The sequence below is a fragment of the Sinocyclocheilus rhinocerous genome, unplaced genomic scaffold (genome assembly GCF_001515625.1).
Source record: "Sinocyclocheilus rhinocerous isolate Xijiao unplaced genomic scaffold, SAMN03320098_v1.1 scaffold3663, whole genome shotgun sequence".
Classification (NCBI taxonomy): domain Eukaryota; kingdom Metazoa; phylum Chordata; class Actinopteri; order Cypriniformes; family Cyprinidae; genus Sinocyclocheilus; species Sinocyclocheilus rhinocerous.
Genome location: NW_015630018.1, coordinates 45,685 through 53,391, shown reverse-complemented (window position 1 = coordinate 53,391; position 7,707 = coordinate 45,685). Strand labels below are relative to the sequence as shown.

The following is a 7,707-nucleotide window of genomic DNA, read 5'->3' as shown; positions in this document are numbered from 1 at the left end:
ACCGCCCAGCACTAATATATATATATATATATATATATAATTTATATTTATGAAAAATCAGTGCATGCAATTCTTTTTTGGACAGTTCTAGATTTAGTTGATACTCCAGGATTGGTTTGAGGCAACTGATGAAATGGTAAAATATGATACACAGTACAACACTTCAAAATAGTTTGATGTTCTATCAGTGAGGATTTATTTTATAGTAAATTAAGAAGTTAAATAATACAGTATTACTGAATTTAAAACTAAAAACTTTTAATGTATTAATTTAAGTACTTTTAGGATTCTTAAGATGTTAAGTTGCTGTTACAATGAGTGTATCTGAGGATAAAAAGCAGGTTTCTTGCTCTTATATTGTCATTTTAAATGGAATGTAGACTGCTAATAGCACTTAATAAATGCTGTAATGTTTCTATGCATTGCATATCCTCTTTTTACCTACAGTACCTGCTGCCAAGTCACGGTTAGGTAATACGGGAAAAGCTATATAGGGAATATATTCTCAAACAGCAGAGAAGAACTGATGATAATAGTGTGTTGTTTCTGGCTGTGTGTAGCACCTGCCGCTCTGCAGAGAATTCGGCTGGAGCGAGGAACAAGATCCCTGATCTCTGAACAGTGGCACATTTCAGTTAGGATTGCTTTGTGATCGTTACAGTGTAATGCAGCATTGCAAAAAGCTGTTATTGAAGGATGGAGAAGATAAAAACAACTTGACAGCAAACCCACAGCACAATGCTGTCTCTCATTGTACATGCAAATATGGCATTTTCATAAGTCTTGACAGCACAGCTGCCCGTTTAATTTTAAGGGTCAGAGAGAGGGTAGAAAATTGGCACAAAAAACTTTATTGACATTTATAAGTGGTGGGGAAAATGAATAAATAATTGAATGGGCCGTATTCCACATTCTTGTAGCATTTGTAGTGAAATTACCAATTTAATGCCATTATAATGTTAAGGTTGCTTTTTGAAAAACTTGATTTTGTTATGCTTTTGTGGCTTTTCTTCAATAAATGGTCTGGATAGGGGGAAGGAGCTTTTATTTAAAAAGAGGAAGAAAGATGCTTTTTACAGGAGTAGCTCACCCAAAAATGAAAATTTGCTGAAAATATCCTCACCCTCAGGCCATCCAAGATGTATTTGAGTTTGTTTCTTCATCAGATTTGGAGAAATGTAGCATTAAATCACTTGCTCAGCAATGGATGCTCTGCAGTGAATGGGTGCCGTCAGAATGAGAGCTGATTAAAACATCACAATAATCCACACCACTCCAGTCCATCAGTTAACATCTCGAGAAGCCAAAAGCTGCGTGCTTGTAAGAAACAAATCCATCATTAAGATGTTTTAACTCAAAATCAGTCCTCTATCCATAATATTGCTTTCTCCAGTGAAATATCAGGAGAGAAATATGCAGAGATCAAGCACCGTTTATAAGCAAAAACAGTCAATAACAGCTCTAAACAAATATGATGTGAGAGGAGGAGATGGACTTTTATACTGGTGGAAGTGTTATTATGGATTATGGATTCATATTTTGGCGAGAAGTGACAGTTTAAATTTAAAATGTCTTGATGGATTTGTTTCTTACAAACATGCAGCTTTTCTCTTCACCAGACATTAACTGATGGACTGGATTATTGTGATGTTTTTCTCAGCTGTTTGGACTCTCATTCTGACGGCACCCATTCACTGCAGAGGATCCATTGGTGAGCAAGTGATGTAACGCTACATTTCTCCAAATCTGAGGAAACCAACTGAAATACATCTTGGATGGCCTGAAAATTTTCATTTTTTTAATGAACTTTGAATGTGAAAATGTAAAGGTGTTGTACATAACTAGTGTACTAATGAAGTGGTCTTCTATATGTTGTTAAAGGTTAGCGAGCCTGTGGCAGGGTTGGGGTCAGGAGGTCACAGGCTCTGCAGTGTCTGAGGAGATCAGACTGACCTGCACTCAGTTCCTCACATATCATAAAGAGCAGTGCGTCAGAGACATCGTTCACAAGAAAAGGTGAGAGACCCTCCACTGCTATCCCTGTGTTTTTTTTTGCACTGGATTATTTTAATTTGACCATTCGTTTGCATGCATTGATTTCTTTTTGCAATTATAGACTAATTTTGCATGTTACATCATGTTCATTAAAACATATTTGCATGACTCTTACGATTTTTTTTTTTTAAAGCATGACCTTTTTTGATTTATTTTTCAAACCTCTTCCTTGGCTTTCTGATCATCTCTCATTTGCTGTCTATCTGCTGCTTGCTACTCTCTCCTCTGCCTGCCTGTCTCTCTGTCTCCTTGTCTGTTTGGTTTGGGTCGGGTGCAGTCGGTGACACATGCTCCACTATGCAGGTGTGGAGAGAGAAGCACCACAGAGACGTTTCTGGGCAGTGACATGGTGTGCTGGCTGCAGAGCGTGGGATTGGCCAGCGACCCGGGCGAGGCGCTAGAGTACGGCTCACGTCTGCTGGAGGGCGGAGTCATTCAGCACATCACCCTTGAGCACAGCTTCCTCGATGAAGCCCTGCACTACCGCTTTTGTAAGAAACAAATCCATCATTAAGATGTTTTAACTCAAAATCAGTCCTCTATCCATAATATTGCTTTCTCCAGTGAAATATCAGGAGAGAAATATGCAGAGATCAAGCACCGTTTATAAGCAAAAACAGTCAATAACAGCTCTAAACAAATATGATGTGAGAGGAGGAGATGGACTTTTATACTGGTGGAAGTGTTGTTATGGTTTATGGATTCATATTTTGGCGAGAAGTGACAGTTTAAATTTAAAATGTCTTGATGGATTTGTTTCTTACAAACATGCAGCTTTTCTCTTCACCAGACATTAACTGATGGACTGGATTATTGTGATGTTTTTCTCAGCTGTTTGGACTCTCATTCTGACGGCACCCATTCACTGCAGAGGATCCATTGGTGAGCAAGTGATGTAACGCTACATTTCTCCAAATCTGAGGAAACCAACTGAAATACATCTTGGATGGCCTGAAAATTTTCATTTTTTTAATGAACTTTGAATGTGAAAATGTAAAGGTGTTGTACATAACTAGTGTACTAATGAAGTGGTCTTCTATATGTTGTTAAAGGTTAGCGAGCCTGTGGCAGGGTTGGGGTCAGGAGGTCACAGGCTCTGCAGTGTCTGAGGAGATCAGACTGACCTGCACTCAGTTCCTCACATATCATAAAGAGCAGTGCGTCAGAGACATCGTTCACAAGAAAAGGTGAGAGACCCTCCACTGCTATCCCTGTGTTTTTTTTTGCACTGGATTATTTTAATTTGACCATTCGTTTGCATGCATTGATTTCTTTTTGCAATTATAGTCTAATTTTGCATGTTATATCATGTTCATTAAAACATTTGCATGAATCTTACGATTTTTTTTTTTAAAGCATGACCTTTTTTGATTTATTTTTCAAACCTCTTCCTTGGCTTTCTGATCATCTCTCATTTGCTGTCTATCTGCTGCTTGCTACTCTCTCCTCTGCCTGCCTGTCTCTCTGTCTCCTTGTCTGTTTGGTTTGGGTCGGGTGCAGTCGGTGACACATGCTCCACTATGCAGGTGTGGAGAGAGAAGCACCACAGAGACGTTTCTGGGCAGTGACATGGTGTGCTGGCTGCAGAGCGTGGGATTGGCCAGCGACCCGGGCGAGGCGCTAGAGTACGGCTCACGTCTGCTGGAGGGCGGAGTCATTCAGCACATCACCCTTGAGCACAGCTTCCTCGATGAAGCCCTGCACTACCGCTTCACATAGAGGAGTCAAATCGCTCCGAAGGCTGGCAGACTGACAGTGGTTTGAGCATTTTAGCCAATGACCCAGCGCACATTTAAAGGGTTAGTTCACCCAAAAATGAAAATTAGCCCACAAATTACTCACCCCCGAGGCATCCTAGGTGTATATGACTTTCTTCTTTCAGACGAATCCAGTCGGAGTTATATAAAAAAATGTCTTTGATCTTTCAAGCTGTTTAATGGCAGTCAGCGGGTGTTGCATGCATCAGTCCAAAAGAAGTTAAATAAAAAGCGCCCATCCATAAAAAAAACTTCTCACACGGCTCCGGGGGGTGAACAAAGTCCTCCTGTAGTAAATCGATGCGTTTTTGTAAGAAAAATATCCATATTTAAAACGTAATAATCACTTTAATCTAGCTTGCGCTCACTGTTGTAAAGGGAAGCAGCTCCGGGAGGATGACGTATGGAGGTCAGCGTTGCGCATGCGCCTGCGAGTCTCGTGAAAACCAACGTTTGTTTACAGGAGCAAAGAAAGCAAAGTTTCCTTACTTTAGCAAAGGAAAACCAGTCTCCTCTTGGCTTATATCGAAATCCTCCGACATTCTTCTTTACAAATCCTCGTTTTGTACTTCTAATTCTTGACCGTTGTTTTGTTTTGATCTCTCCCCTGCGCTTCCGCGTGTGTCACTTCTGAGCGGCGCATGCGCAGCGCTGACCTTATACTCATCCACCCGGAACTGCTTCCGTTTACAACAGTGAGCGCAAGTTAGAGTCAAGTGATTATTACGTTTTGAATATGGATATTTTTCTTACAATAACTCCGACTGGATTCGTCTGAAAGAAGAAAGTCATATACACCTAGGATGACTTGAGGGTGAGTAATTTGTGGGCTAATTTTTATTTTGTGTAAAAGTCAATTATTTTTTCTAGAAACCAATAGCAATAACCAGATGTGAAAGTAGTTGGTTAAAATGAGGTTTCGAACACTTTACCTACCTCACACATAAAGGAAATGACTGGAAATCTGTTTTTACTTCTCAGTTTTTGTTTGTTTGTTTTTCAATTTTTATTATTATTTTGACTGCTATATTGAACTGCCTGACACATTCATCTCAAAATTGTATTCATCCATAACAGATAGAATTGAATGTAAAGTCTAAGGTTTACAGCTGATTCTGCACCACACCGGCTGTTGTTGCAGTTTTGTTTTTTTTGAACTTTTGTAATGAGATTATTGTTATTTTAATAAAGTGGACAGTTCGTAAGTTATTTTTATGTTTAAGTCCTGCCAACTTGCAATTTCTGCAATAAAACATTTATCCCGATGATTCCTTCAGGATCTGGAATGATTAACCTTACAAAGTACTTCAGTGAAAGTGTTTGTTGACTGCATGGAATATCTGTGCTTCATAGAAAGAATATATTAATATGTTATATAATTTTGTATAAAAATGCATATGTATAATTCAGAGGTGAATATTGTTTAATACCCAGCCCAAAAAAATTACTTTAAATGAATGTACAATCTAATTTCAGTAATGGTAGCCCTTTATTTTACAGTCCTGTTCTGCATGTGCATATTATGTACTTATTATAGTATAATAACTGGGAAAATAAAGAGGTACTAACCCCCTTAACCAATGTAGTTACCTTATATTACCCAGTACTTTCTTTGATAAGTGCACTGCATATACTGTAAAATAAAGTGCAACCCATTTAATAATAAAAAACAATTATAATGTGATTGTGTCAGGTCTTTTTCCTTTTTTTTTGGATAACAAACAAAAGTGTGACTACTAAAGTTCACTTGTTTACTCGGCAGCTATAGAAGAATTCTGAAGGAATTAACACTCTTAAGACTAAAACAAGGGACATAATTGCATTTGGAAATCGTGTATCTATAGAGCATGTGATAACTAGCTCAAATCTCCTTGCTTAATTCCAATGATTCATTATCTTCACTGTAATTGATTGGTAGGAAGTGGTTGCGTTTCCTCTCACAGCCACGTGAGGGCGCCAGATTTTTTTTGGTTTCTGTCTTGATTAAACCGTGTTGCCAAGTCCGCGGTTTTCCCGCGGAATTGGGCTACTTTAATACTGTTGCCGCGGGTTTAAGCGACCCCAATAACGTGATATTTAGCCCCTAAAATGCTAATTTTACCAGTGGAACCCCACCAAAAACGTGTATTTTACCTCACCGGAATGATTTTTAACGGGGGACCCCCCTCAAAACGTGAAACCTGGCAACCCTGAAATTGACACAGCAAAATCCTACAGATGAAGGTGACGGCGAATCCTGCGGATGTCAGTGAGTGTCATCTCCTTTGAACACTTGTCATTTTATCAGCTGTGAAGACATTGAGTCGTTCCAAAAACATCAATAAAGGCATGCTCATGGAATTGATTGAGTGTTGATCCTTTTCTGAACAGATCTACTTTTAATTCCAGGTTCCTGGAAACATAATGTTCACACAATCAAACATTTCTGGAATTAATTATTTAGCTGTAAGTGTTTGATGAGTGCATAGGATGTCTGTGCGTCATAGAAACTTTCTTTAATTAAAACGAGTGGAAGCGGCACTGGATATGGACAAGGCAAGGCAGACAACTTAAGATTTCCCATTTGAGACCTTTGACACACAATCTAAAATGGGGAAAATATACCATTATTTTCACTTAGTGATGAGAACAATGTGACTAAATTAACAAGTCAAAATATATTACCCTTTACGGTCACTACGACTTTTGCCTCAACAATCTCCTAATTTGCTGCTTATTAAAAATTAGCAAAATAGGGTCGGATTAAGGGATCTAAAATATGGTCATGCAGAATAAGGAAATAATATGTGCATTATAAGTACTAATAAAGAGCCAATATGCTAGTAATATGCATGCTAGTTAATAGTAAGAATTGGTCCTTAAAATAAAGTGTTACCTTATTTACGATTACAAGTTAGAGTCTATACAATGATTTCAAATGATATCCAAACATACAGGAAGTGCTTGAATGATATCTCCCACTAGCTCTCGGCAACAGTTTAGGGGTGTTTATTCAACTTTGGGCACTTTTAAGTCTGAGGAGTTCAGCAGTTTTTAAAATATGAAGCTGTATGAAGGTCTTAGATTTTGTTAACCATGCCTTCGTTTATATTGGTTACTTTTCAGATGGTTTATGTATAGATTTTAGTTTTACCAAATGATTTATTATTAAGATTTAAGGTCACACTTTACAATAAGGTTCCTTTTGTTAACAGGTTATCTACATTAGTTCGCATGAACTAACGATGAAAAAAAAACTAGTGTGATTTTAACATTTACTAATATATTATTAAAATCAAATGGACTTCAGATAACATGAACTAACAACAGTTGTATTATATATATATATATATATATACACAAAACCCTCTTCTTCTGTATCTCCCAAATCAAATATGGCGCCGTTGAGGTCAAAGACGTTTGGCCACGAGACACATGGGAACCAATCAGGTTTAACGTGAATTGTGTTAGGCGCCATTTTTGTAGTCCATGTAGCTGTTGTAGTCCATTTCAGAGCTTCGACGGTGAGGAAAATTATCAAAGTATAATAACAAGTTACATAGCGGCAGAATTTTCATTTTGGTTTAACTACTAATTTAAGCAAATATGAGATAAAACTGTTCCTTTAATTAGACACGTTCACACGAACGCATAGGATACAGTTATGCATTTGCTGAACGTGTATGTCTGTGTACACATACAAGTGAGATTAGTGGACACCCCACACATCCACTGCCAGAGTCAAAGACAGTGAGAGATTAAGCCCTAATCTGATGATGGGGCACTCCCGTCAAATACAATAAAACAAAATAGATCTCCTTTTTATTGAAGGTTGTTGATTAAAACAGCTTAGGCTACCTCACCATACAAAAGCACCATGATCCTAAAATCCACTGAATCCTTGCTCCTATAATGT

General features: G+C 38.0%; 1 pseudogene; it reads left to right on the top strand.

Moving 5' to 3' along the window:
* The window catches only part of LOC107739457 (integral membrane protein GPR155-like), a 16,476-nt pseudogene extending 12,571 nt beyond the window's left edge, over window positions 1-3,905 (top strand).
* The last annotated feature ends 3,802 nt before the right edge of the window (window positions 3,906-7,707 follow it).